The following is a 14,484-nucleotide window of genomic DNA, read 5'->3' as shown; positions in this document are numbered from 1 at the left end:
AGCGTGACTATCACATACACACACACCAGAGGTGGTATTCAGCAGGTTCTGACCAGTTCTGGAGAACCAGTAAGGGAAATGTTGAGTAATTCAGAGAACCAGCAAATCCCACCTCTGACTGGCCCCACCCCCATCTATTCTCTGCCTCCCATCGAGTCCCAGCTGATTGGCTGGGTCTTGTTTGGTTGCCCTGCACAGGAGAATGGAGCTGAAAAGCAGGTTAGTGGGGTGGGGAGGGAATGGGATTTTGCAGTAACCTTCACCTGCCATGCTCACAAAGCCACACCGACAGAACCGGTAGTAAAAAAAAAAAAATGAATCCCAACAAACACACACACACACACACACACACACACACACAAACACACAAACTTAAAACTCCTAGAAAGAAAAGATCTTTCATAATACTGAATCCATATATTAAACACAAAGTTATTCTAGAAAGGTGATGTACCGTATATGCCGGCGTATAAGATGACCCGCGTATAAGACTACCCCCAACATTTCCACTCAAAATATAGTTTGTTATATACTCGCCCCTCTCTTCCGCACGCCTTCCACTTTTGCACTTTTTTTTTTTTTTTGAGGCACTTTTGTGCACCGTGGAACGAATCCCGTGAAGCCGAAGAAAGGAGCAGCCAGCCTTCTCCCAGCTCCCAAGGAAGCGAGGCTCGCACTGCCCGGGCTCCGCTGAGGTATCCGGCTGGGGCTGTCAGGAGTTGTTACCGCTGGCGCAGCTCTGCGCGCTCCAGTCCCGCGTTGCCTCGGGAAGGAAAGGCAAAAAGGAAGAGCTGCGGCGGCGCTAGCAATGGCAGCAGCGGCTCCTGGTTTTGCCTTTCCTTCCCGGGCAACGCGCGGACTGGAGCGCGCGAGCCGCGCCAGCGGTAACAACTCCTGACAGCCCCAGCCGGATACCTCAGCGGAGCTCGGGCGGTGCGAGCCTCGTTTCCTTGGGAGCTGGGAGAAGGCTGGCTGCTCCTTTCGGCTTCACGGGATTCGTTCCACGGTGCGCAAAAGTGCCTCAGCCACGGGCAGCCGCAGTGCTTCCCAATTACTATTTGCCGGCGTATAAGACGACCCGGCATATAAGACGACCCCCAATTGGAGGCATGTTTTCAGGGCAAAAAAGTCGTCTTATACGCCGGCAAATACGGTACTTATCTGAATGTTGATTCTTTGTATTTACCACACTTGTATTTTATTACTGTATTTTCTTTTATCTATTTTAACCTGGAATTAAATCCTGGATAGGGCCAAAAGTCTAATCCAAGGGTGTCAAACTCAAGGTCTGGGAGCCAGATCCGGCACACAGAGTGTTTAGCATAAACCGTTACAATTATCATTACTGATAAAATTCAGTTCATAGGGGTCATAGAAAGCTCCTTCGGCTGCAGATTACACAATGCATGTTAGCAACAGCAAGCAAACTATCTTTGAGAGAACACTCATGAGACGGACAATACAATTTTGCAATCCGCAGCACCAATGAAAAAAGAATTCTACTCTGCAATTTCACTTGAAGAAAATATTGGCATTAACTCTAACCTCAAAGGCCACTTGCTGTCAACTTTTCCACAAACAGATCTGCAAAAGAAGATAACCTAGAGGGGGGCGGGGAAAAGTACAAAAGCTTAAATTCTGTGCAAACAGCAGTGCTTGGGTTTAGAAGCAGAGTTTATATTAGGGAGATTTCTATTTAGAAAGCCTTCATTAGAGAAATAAGTATCTTGATTTAACCCTAACTGATCTTCCTGGTTTTTCTTAACAATTCTGATGCTGTTAATTGTGCTTGACTTTTACTAGACTTCATTGGAGGAATTATGATCCCTAGAGAGGATCATGAGAGTTATAAACTTGGAGGAAACCCTGAATAATTGTGGTTATAAAAGAAAAAAAAATCACAGAACAAAGTTTGCAAATAAGTGTATATTTTTATGCCGCCCACTTTCCCTATAATATATGTATGTTGTCAAGGTATGTATGTATGTACAGTATCTGTATGTATGTATAGTTTGCTACTATCTTTACTTTCTCTGTGAAAAAAAAAACAGATAAGCTTTTAAGATGCTCCCAAACTATTACAAGAACTAATTTTATTGTATTGTGAGAATTTGATCTTTTGTCGATTAATCTTGGTATTACAGAACTGAGCCTACCCTTTGGTCTCTGGATCAAATAATAGCATTTTAAAAAGCATTTTTGTTTGACAAGGAAGTAGAATTCATCTATATTTTAGGAATTAATTAAGCTGAGTGTGCTGTTGGGTTTTGACAGCAATGTTCAGTGTATTTGCAGTTGGAGCAGGGGTGGATTTCAATTTTTTTTAGCAAGGGGCTCTCTGCCCTAATGACGGACTGGGTGGGCATGTGGCTGGGTGGTCATGTGACCAGATCATCATGTGATCGAGTGGGCGTGGCTAGGTGGTCATGTGGCTGGGTGGGTGTGGCCACCTCAATGTCACTTCTTTGCCCTAATTACCTAAAAAACCAAAAAGTTGTTTATTATTTCATGCATTTAATACTTAAATAAAAGGCTGGGTAAAACCAGGCTTAATAGCCGTGACTGTGAGAGGGATCTTGGAGTCTTAGTGGAGTTTCTGGTGAGTTATGTGATTCTTATTATTTGGGAATTAATCCCCTCAGAGGCAGGGCAGGGAATTTCTAGTGGCTATATTATCTGATTTTCTCAATAGCTGTCCCTCACAAGCACTGAGTGGATTGTTTATCTAGCTTGTAACACTTTTACAAGGTGTGAAATGCTCTGGCTGAATGCCCAGAAGTTCCCTGTAAGATTATGGTTTTTGAAAAAAAAAGAGGATTTTTGCTTTATTCCAGTTTCAAAAGGGATTTCAGCCTTGCAGAGAAAAATAAATTATTTTAGACCACTGACAGATATACCAGGCAAAGGACATTGTGCAATTATTTTATTAGTAATAGAAACATAAGATGAGAAATATAGGCTGGTAAATTGACCGAGATGGTAGGCCTAAACAGGGTTAAGCTTTTAAACATAATTGTCATTGAATCTTCCACACAAGGACTCTCTAAACAAGCAGAGCGCGACCACCAACAAATTAAGACCAAGGTTCCACTTATTCATTTTCACTCATTAGCAATAGAAATCTATAATCTCAGATTTTTACCTTGGAGTTTAATCTGGTATATTGCTGATTTTAGCTAGGCATTTAATCTGGTATGTCACGCTGTACCCATTGTTGTTTTCAAGGATATGTTTTAATTTATAGTTTAACACAGAACATAAGCGTGCATAAGCACAATCGTGCCTACCAAACCCTGTTCTATTGTCCCCAATTATTCATACCCATTTCCTGTATTTATACTTATGTTTATTATCTTGTAAGCTAAATAAATAAATATTTATTTATAAATAAATAAATAAAATAAAATAAACATCATTTGTGTCTGCCTAGACAATCAGCATAGAAAGGAGAAGACAGGAAGGAACGTTCGAATGTACCAAAAGGTGCATATTCCATGTTACATACAAAATTTAGAAATTAAGAAAAAGAACAGTTGTAGGATCTGTTTCAAAAGGAAAGAGAAATGTGTTCAGGCAACCTAAAAATGCCAAAATTTGGCAAGAAAAAATATATGGATGAAGAATGTTAGAGTATCCACTCTGTCTGTTGACGCAAAGAATGCAACTAAGTCATAACATCCAGGTTATCCTTTGTATGTGAGTTTGGTGCTAATGCCCCATTTAAAATCATAGAAACCTAAATCAATTTGCAAAGGATCCAGATCTCATTTTACAATTGAATAATATGCATCCCAGCATCAGGTAATGTGCTGCCATATATATATAAGCATATATGGCATATAAAGAAAAGAGATTCAGGGTAAATGAGGAAAGAATTTTTAAAAAGACAGAATATTAAAAACCAGTCTGAAATTTGGTAATTATCAGTGCAGTCTTAGATCTTTCATGTAGAAATGTATTGTGACATTTAAGAATAAGAATTATTGTTAAATTAGATATAAACACAATTAGAATTTATCATAAGAATATTAATTAGCATTCAATAATGCAATGAATGAAGTAAAAATGGAGCATGAGAATTGAAATGGAAAGATTATTATTAGTTTTTAAAATTATTTTAATGGATTAAATGGGAAAAATAAACTTGCTATGTTAATGTTTTTAGTATAAATATAAAACTTAGAATGCAATAGAGAAAAGGGAATATCATGTGGAGTCTGATTTTAAACATGTGTGTGTGTGTGTGTGTGTAAATGACATAGTAAAGGGATTATTGTTATTAATGTAGAATGTAGTAATTAAAAATGATTATATTAACATACATTTTTGATAAAGAATTAAAGGGAGTAAAATGGGGAAAATATATAAAGGGGTGGCTAGCTTGAATTGACAATAAAAGAGGATAACTTTTCGATAATAAGATTTATGATGAACTCTAAGGAACACTGAATGGAATAATAGTATGTGAAAATTTTTTACAAATGTGATGGATATAAGAAAATGTATGTAATGAATATAGAAATTGAATAAGAATTTAGATAATATTGTAAAATAAGGCAAGAGAATGTTTAAATAAAATGAAATTGTATTGTAAGCTACAATATGAAATGAAATTGGATAAAAGGAATATAATGAATATAATAATGTAGGAGAATACTTAAAGAAAAGTGGAACAAGTAATAATATGATATGAAACTGAATATGAACATTGAATATGTAATTATGGTCATGTTTGTATTGAAATGTAAAAACCTGGAACCACGTTGTTCACCAAAAGAAATGCTTTTTAAAAGATAAAAATTAAAAAAAAAATTGCAAAAAAAGAAAGAACTTTCATGTAAACAAAGGTGGTATTCAGCAGGTTCTGACCAGTTCTGGAAAACCAGTAGTGGAAATTTTGAGTAGTTGGAGAACCGGCAAATCCCGCCTCTGACTGGCCATGCCCCCCATCTATTCTTTGCCCCCTGGGTCCCAGCTGATTGGCTGGGTCTTCTTTTGTTGCCCTGCACAGGAGAACGGAGCTGGAAAGCAGGTTAGTGGGGTGGGGAGGGAATGGGATTTTGAAGTATCCTTCCCCTGGAATGGGGTGGGAATGGAGATTTTACAGCATCCTTCCCCTGCCACAGCCACCAAGCCACACCCATCAAGCCACACCATGCCCACCAAGCCACAGAACAGGTAGTAATTTTTTTTTAATCCCACCACTGCATGTAAACACAATAGTAAATCATGTTTGGTCTTAATCCAGCTTTATTGGTGCAGTTTTGTTGCTTCCAACAAGCTAATTCAATGGGAAAAGCCAGATTTGCTTAACAAATCAGAATTGTCTGGAATATTTTGATAGCTGATAGATTTGATAGATTAAGTGAAAAGCCAACACATATGCATTGATTTTTTTTAAAAAAAAAATACTGGGCCAAAAATAGTGCTATAATCTAATTCAAAAATATGGGTACAATGTGATGAAAGGAGAATTCAATGGGCCAAAGGCAGAGAAAAGAATGTGCATTGCAGAAAAAGAGAACTGAAGGAATTATACCCAAGATCAGATTTCCCTTTGAAATTTTTTTTCTTACAAAACTAGATAGGCATTGCATGAATAGGATAAATACATTTGTTACCTCTTAACTCAGAGGTCACCGCAAACCGTTGTTCTTATTGTTTAAGAATGTTGTGTGCTCCATGGAAAATGGATTACACAGGAACATGGTATGTTATGTTAACGTTTACTCAAATCCCATCCAGAGCAGTTCTTTGACATTAGATGATGTTATCATGCTTAGTTTTCCTCCTCCATGGGGATGATCCCAGCTGGAGAAATCCTAAAATGCAAGCTGTTTCTTACCATCTGCCAACTTAGGGTGTAGTTGCAATTGAAGTTGCACAGTGCTTTTACAGAGAAGGATACTGTATATTATTTATTTACATCTGCATTTGGATTTTCATGTTTTAGGGTAGACAAGTATATGTAACTGTCCTTGTAATGGTATGGTTTCCCTTCTGTATTTAAGGAGCCACTCTAACAGATTTTTCTCCCAATGTTTGTTTTAAAGATATTAAAGCTTTCTGAAGTCAGTTTAGTTTTCAAAGAAACCAAGTCTCCATCTTGTGTTGCCAATATTACAATCAAGATTTCACAAAATGCAGCTTCCTTTGAGGTGTCAATAACGAAAATATCTATTTGAGTGAACATTTAGCTATTGATGTCACTCTTTCAGCAAGCCCACTTTGAAGTTGTTGTAGAGTTTTTGTTGTTGTTCAAATCTTTTACACTGATTCAAAACAAGCAAACAAACCCACAGTAGACCCTTCACTGTCACTTTTGAGGCATGCAAACATTAACCACCCTAATTTGAAACAGCTTGTCAAGACCTGTATAAAATGGATTTAATAATGTCTGTTTGAGATATGTTTTTTTTTCTTGCATATTAATGTGCAAGATTTATTTAGTGTCTGTCTTTGTTACAAGGAACAAAGCACAGGATTCTTTTTACTTTCTTCTCCCCGCCCTCCGCGAAAATCTGCAGCTATTGGATTCATGATGACCAATGCCTTATCTACTCATCTTCAGATAAAACACTTGAGAAATTTTAAGCAAAATCATTCTTCTCCTCCTCCTCCTCTTCCTCTTCTTCTTCTTCTTCATCATCATCTTCTCCCTCTCCCTCTTCCTCTTCCTTCTTCTTTTCTTCGTTCTCCCCCTCTTTTTCTTTTTCCTTTCTCTTTTTTACTTCTTTCAGCTTTTTCTTTCTCCTTCTCCCTCCTTCCTTCTCCTCTCTCCTCCTTTCTACTCCCTTCTTCTTTCTTCTTTGTCTACATCAAACTTTAAATTGCCAGAACGAAGCCACCTTCTTGGCTTTGTTATTGTTAGATTGTGTGCTTATTGAAGAGGCCAACACTGATCTTCAACTTCAGGCTCTTTATTGTAACAACAACAACCCAGCAACAGCCTCTCTGACAGCTCACCCTTTTATAGGGAGTTGTCAGTCAGCTTAGCCAATCAGGAAAAGCTATTTTTCCTGCCGTAATAGTGGACCTGAGTGAAGCCTTTGTTCCTTGGCTTCACTTTTTCACTTGGCTTCATTCATAATTCAACAGTTATTTCCCCAAAATAAGTCATTATCCATCCATGTTTCTGGTAATAGCCAACATACCAGTAGATGAGCCAGGCTCATTCACATAGCATGTTGTTATCCTCTAAAAGCCTACTTGACCATATTGGTTTTACATTTAGGCACTCTAACTTGGACTGTTGTTAATTCCTCTCTGAACTTATGGGTCCCTATTGAAGTTTGTAAGACTGACTTCCCTATGCATCAACAAACTTGGCCCTCTCTATCCTACGAGACAGTAAACACTATTCTCTTACCTGAGACTGAAGCAGAAAGAGATGGGGTTTTTTGGGGGGTTGTTACTCTGCCTCTTCAGAAATCATACAGGTGTAAGGCAGCACCAAAACTATGGTTTCTGCAGTCTTGTGACGGAAACAGTGTGATGGGTACATATGCAGCAAATGTGCTTTGAAAAGAATATTTAAATCTGTACATTGGAAATTATTATTTCAACAACATTGACAAAGAAGACCATACATACAGAAAAAGAAAATAAGGTAGAATTATGCATAATAACTAGGACAAGAATAATATTAGTTTTATGTGTATTTTTATAAGCCTATAGAGGACAAAGCATATCTTTAGATGCCTTGAGAATCAAGCCAATATTTATTTAAATTTCTGCAAGATTATATCTTGTTTTGCTCTATCAGTTAAATATATTTTTCCATTAGCATTCCTTGACAAGTTGTATAGATTGTAGGTTGCATAGAAAAGAACCACCATAACACACTTGAACTATTGAATGGTTCATTTGCATGCTTGTCTTTTATTAAAAAAACACAGGAGTTTTTATGTTATTCCAAAGGCTACATATTGTTTTAAAATACCTTTTTGCCTTTTTTTTTTTTAACAAAACAACTCTTGGAAGAATTCTGTTTTAATAACAAATTTTCGATTCTTGGATTACATCCCACCCCACAACCCTGCAGTCATTTCTGTTTGTTTTTCTGGGTTCTGTGATTTTCAGTTTTTCTCCTTTGGGATTTTTCTCTTTCTGTCATAAACCAAGTAAATCAAATTTGAATCTGCTATGTGCTAATAGTGACAAAAATGAATGGTTAGGAAGCTAAAGATTTGTCTTCCACAAGGGAATGTTCATCACATTTACAAATAATCCCCAAAAGATCCTGACTGATTATCTTTCTGTTTCTCTCTCTCCCTCTCCCTCTCCCCCCTTTCTGCCTCTCTTTCCTTCCCTCTCTCCCTCCCTCCATCTCTTTCCTAGCTATCATCTATTTATCATCTATCATCTATTTCTTTCTTTCTTTCTATCATCTCTATCTGTCTAACTTCCATCTATCATCTATCTGTTCATCACCTATCTATCATCACCGTGTCATCTATCTACCTATTTATCCAGCTATGTCATCTATCTATCTATCTATCTATCTATCTATCTATCTATCCATCTATCATCTATCAATCCAGTCATCCATTAGTGTGGACATCTGATAGAAGTGGTAGGAGAAACAGAAACAGATGGGAGCCATCCAGATCTCAGAGACAATCTTGTTCCAGAAGGCAATCTTGGTAGAGAGAAGGCATACTTCCAAAGTTCTGAGAGATGATTCCTTTAATGGAAGAAATCTAAGAGCATGTTCACTCTGTAGCGTCAAAGTGGCCAAGAGATACTGTGAGGAAAGAACAGTCCCTCAACTAAGCAGTCCTTTTGCCATAGAGGGCCTAATAGGCAACAATTAGACCATGCTGCATCGTTGGCCCATAGGTGCCTGGAACATGACTTAATGATTAATGATTGACTTAAGGATAGCCTCAACTCTTTTTTTCTAACTTACTTATATTTAGGTACATGATGATTTACACACCAGAGAACTTCAGATTTCACACTCAAGGTTGGAGCCCAGCCAGGTTTACGAAGACTTTTCCATAAATAAATGCATTCTTAAAACACTAGCATTCAACAACCTTCTAATGAAACGGACTGGCGGTTGTTTTAAAGGAGGTCAAAGAGACTGATCCTGTGCAAAATTCAGAAAGTGTTAAGAGAAATCACACCTGAACGTATGGTACTTAGAATCATTAGCTGAAGATACTAAAAGCGATAGTTAATGAGTTGGAAAAAGGAGAATCAATTTTTATCATATAACAAACTCAGATCTCCAGACACCTCTCCTTAACTAGTCAAAATGTTGCTGTCTATGTCAAAGATTGAAATGGAGTGAGTGAGTGAGTGAGTGAAGGAAGGAAGGAAGGAAGGAAGGAAGGCCCAATAGTAATAAAAATGCTAAACAACCAAATGAAGTTTAAAATATAAATTGAAATAAGTATCATCCATGAAGTATTATAATTTGGTTCAGATAGGAGGTGTGTGTGTGTATATACAAACATGCATATATACATATGCGTGCGCACACACAGATAGGCACATGCACACACATTTCATTCCCTCTCATATGCTCACAAGTGCATACACAAATGTACACAAAGGTGAGGTATAAAAGGTTTTCTTGCTCTTTTTCTTTTTGTTTATAATCTACAAAGTAGTGTGGGAGTTGCCTCTTATATAGATTTATCCATGCAGAGACCCCCAAAAAGAAGATATTAATATTTATAATCCACCATGCATTAGTGCCTCTCAGAGCCAGATTCAATCAATACAACAAGAAAAAGCAGTACAACCGAACAAGTTCTTAAGGTGAATTCACAGTATATAGCAACAAAACTTCACAAAACAAATATGAATGGAATGATAACATAAGAAAGAATTATGATTGCTTGGCTAAAAAAAAAACAGAGAGTGAGAAAGAGGGAGAGAGAAATAGACATGTTCACATTTACTATCTGAATGAAACTGGGGTTATCTTTATCAAAACCTTTCAAAATTAAAATACTACCATCATAGCCTATGGAGATTCTCAGTCATCCAGGTCATGGTTGTCACAAAGGTGCTTTTTTCAGGATTGGTTTTTCCTTGAAGACTATCTAAGAAGCTTCTTCAGTTCTAACAATCAATTCTGACAGAACTGGGGAACCTTCTTGGATGAAAAGTGAAATGTCTTCAAGGAAAAACAAAGTCCAGTTGCCTTTTGAAAAAAGCAACCTTTGGGACTGCCATCCTAGTACTGAAGCTGGGAACCTGCACTTTTACAATGGAAAGAGTTTCAGTACTCAAGGGATAATTTCACTTTAATCTGCACAGGAGCAGCAATTAGGACCACACACAAATCTACACAAAGCCATGGCTTGATTTGTGTTTCAAATTTTACATCAAAAGTATTTTGCAAAAATACAGTAATCCTGCGAGGTAATCTACAGCTCATATTGTCATAATTGGTCATGACAAGAAATACTGTAAATTTTTATTTTCTTTTTATCACCATGTTCCCTTTCTTTCTGACACTCAAACATACTTTTGTTACTTGCAGAATTCAACAGTCCTTTGAAATGCCTTGAAGAGAAACTTTAGTGGGTTTTAGAAGAATTTGCACTGGTGAGTTGCTGTTATATATTTTCTTCTTTTATTCCCAGGCACACTTCCATTTTGATGTTTTTCAATGGCAAGATGGTTTTACAAATTGTGCAACCCAGCAGTCATATCATAGTTTCAAATGTTTGCTAATGATTACTTCAAGGATTAGGTTTCCAGTGCCGTATCTGTCTTTATTTGGAGGAGTTTTTTTGATTGCTTCAATTGCTACGGTTTGAATATAATATTGCTTTGCGGGAGAAAGAAGCAAAAAGAGAATGCAGATGTCTTAAGGCTTCTTGGTTTCTTCCAGAGTAGGGATAATAGAGTTTGAAAGCAATGCAATTGTTCCATATTTTGGAGATACTTATATAGCTCAGATCAGATGCATCATGTAAAGCTTTGGAATTTTTATCTATCTACGGTATCTATCTATCTTTCTTTCTATCTATATATCAATCTATCAGCTGTCTATCATCTATCTATCTTTCTTTCTTTCTATCTATCTATCTATCTATATATCTATTAACTATCTATCTATCATCTATCTGTCTATCTATCTATCTATCTATCTATCTATCTATCTATCTACTATCTATCTATCATCTGTCTGTCTATCTGTCTGTCTGTCTGTCTATATATCTATCAACTATCTATCATCTATCTGTCTATCTATCTATCTATCTGTCTATCTATCTATCTATGTATCTATCTATCTATCTATCTATCTGTCTGTCTGTCTGTCTGTCTGTCTGTCTGTCTGTCTGTCTGTCTGTCTATCTATATATCTATCATCAACTATCTATATATCATCTATCTGTCTATCTATCTATCTATCTATCTATCTATCTATCTATCATCTATCATCTATCTATCATCTATCTATTTATATATCTATCTATCTATCATCTATCTATTTATCTATCATCTATCTATCTATCTATCTATCTATCTATCTATCTCTATCTCTAAATATCAATATCAATTCAAAGCTTTGCACGATGCATCTAAACTGGGATATAGAAGTGTTTCCAAAATATGAAACAATTGCAGTGCTTTCAAACTTTATATTTATTGAAATCACTGCAATTGTTCCATATTTTGGAAACACTTCTATACATATATAGATGTATATGTATAGATGTATGAGTTTGAAGTGAGTTTACATTTTTTGTCTTCTCAATTCACTCCAGAGGATTCCAAGTATAGAAAATATCTACAGGCAGTCCTTGACTTATGAGCACAATTGAGCCCAAAATTTATATTGCTAAGTGAGACATTTATGAAGTGAATTTTGTCCCATTTTATGACCTTTCTTCTCATAAATATGAATCAATCTCCAAGCAGCTGACTTTTGATCATGTGACCATGGGGATGCTGCAATGGTCATAAAGTATGAAAAATGGTCATAAATCAATAAGTCACGTTTTTCAGTGCTGTTGTAACTTCGAGTGGTCACTAAATGAACTGTTATAAGTTGAGGGCTATCTTTATCTACTTTAATTTGAACTGACAATAGCTTCATTATTATGATTTATTATTATTTAAATTTATGTGCTAGCCAAATCCCAATGTTTCTGAGAAGTTAAGGATAAATGACAAAGACTAGATTGGTAGACTGGGAAACTGCTGTGTTTAATAAGCAATAGTTTGAAAATAAATCTCTGTCTAAAATTATAGTTTGATCAGAGCTTGTATTGACAATAAACATTTAAGCCAGAAATGAACAGTCTATGCACCTCCAGTGTTATCAATTTCTAACTCTCATTAACCCAAATTTTCAGGATCCATATATCAACACAATTACTTGTATGGGCAACCTATACCATCCATCCAAAGGTGAGCACATTAAAACATGAAAATTACCTAAAATGATAAACTATCCGCTGCTCTGCTGACCCAGCTTAGAAAATTCTTAGTGCGTGTCCAGGAAGTAGCACAAAACCCAGATTTGTAAAATCACTCAAAATCTTGAACCAATAATGTCCAAAAACTCATAAAACTGTCCAGTACCTTCAAACAGAAGTCTGAAAGAACAGGTAACGCAACAAAAAATAAGAGGGGAAACTAAGAACAGAAAGGATGTCATAAACAGACTCAAGTCAAAACCAGGACACAGATATCACCTCAAATTAAAAGCTTCACCTCCACCTTGGAGTTCTGTTGAACAAAACATCCACATTTTTTTCACTTTTGCTAACAATATTGTATAACAGAGATGTCCAACCTTGGCAACTCAAAGACTTGTGAACTTTAACTCCCAGAATTCCCCACCCAGCATGGCTGGCTGGAGAATTCTTAGAGTCAAAGTCCAGAAGTCTTAAAGTTGCCAAAATTGGATAGACACCCCTGCTGTTTATAGAGGTGCATATTGATCATCATCCTCAGATCTCTTAATCTGAGTGGTTATTAAGAGTAATCAAGATATTGTCCCTGTTGGATATGAATGAAAAGTGTGAATTTGGCTTTGCCAGACAGAATAAGACTTAGTGAATATGTGTATGTGACAGAGATAGTGAGATCTCCTTTATTTTCACTTCAGTTCCTCCACTTGTTCTCTCTATTTATCTATTTATTTATGAGTTTAATCTGACACCACAACCCAAGCAGATTCTAGATGGCCTACAGGTTCAATAATTTAAATCAAGCTACAAAAAGATTAAAATTAAAACTCAACCACTAATTTTATAATGCAATATAAAAATAAAATATAAAAATAATTAAAAAAATAATTAATCAAAAAGAAAAGGAAAACAAGCTAACAAACAAACACGAAGGACAGACTCAGAAGTGTTGTCACTTCTCTGTATAAAACTTATAATAATTTGTCCTGAACATACTGATGGCTCCACATACAGTGGAACAGATATTCTGGAACAGCCAAGGTTTTGGATGGCCATGAGAGGAAGACCTAATCACAGAAAGAGTTGGGAAGCTATTCCAAATGAAGACCTTTTCGGCTGAAGGATTCCACACCCACCCACACACAAATAGCTTTTGGAAATAGTATTTTGTCTTTTGTACATGTTAATGTTTCTTTTTTATAGCGATATACCTCTCTATTTGCCCCTATGTCTTCAATCGACCAACAGTTTGCATTTTCATTTAGTATTCATTGATTAGTCAAATAACCAGCTCAAGTCACAACACATCATCAGGATAATAAAAAAGGGTAAAATTAATACAGTGTATTGGCATACATTAAAATGTTCAATAACATAATCATGTAAGATCATCTCCTTTGCAATTGACCTCAGTCTGATCTAGGTGGGAGCTCTCAATTGAATTGACTACCAACTAGAACGGGATTGACTATGTTCAGCACACTCCATAAAGCTGGTATTTTCAAAATAATGGCTGAATATGCCTTGCTCACAGATTGAGATATATAGCACTTAAATGTAGGTTGATTTAGCCTGCCAATTCAATCAGTTAAAGTCTGAATGCAGTTGGCATTTCTAGATACAGAATGCCATTTCCTTTGAAGCTATCTTGACAATGGGAGCCAGGAGTTTTCAGGTACATTTAAAAAAAACAAAAACAAAATGCAGACAATAGAAAGCGCAATGTACAAAGACTGCAGCGTTTTTGCATTCCCCAGAAAGACCTTCAAAAGTACTACATCAGTCACATAAGGCAGTCTCTAAAGACAGAGGAATAATATTCATCTGGTCATCAAATTGTTGTTCCCTTAGCTGGGAAAGAAAAATATACAATTCTGAGGCTCCTTCAAGAGCAGAACAAGTCTAATTTTATGATTAACCGTAAGTTGAAAACCACACTGGGGAGAGAGAGAGAGAGAGAGAGATCTTCATATATATCTTATCTTTATATAATCTATATCTATATCTATCTATATCTATTTATATCTATTTATATCTACATTTCTCTGTCTCTGTCTCTCTCTGTCTCTCTCTCTCATGAAAAGACAGCCTTTAATAA

Source organism: Notechis scutatus, chromosome 9 (assembly GCF_049901735.1).
Source record: "Notechis scutatus isolate UNSWTSFEM ecotype Mainland chromosome 9, rNotScu1.2, whole genome shotgun sequence".
Lineage (NCBI taxonomy): Eukaryota > Metazoa > Chordata > Lepidosauria > Squamata > Elapidae > Notechis > Notechis scutatus.
Note: the sequence above shows the minus strand (reverse complement) of the source record.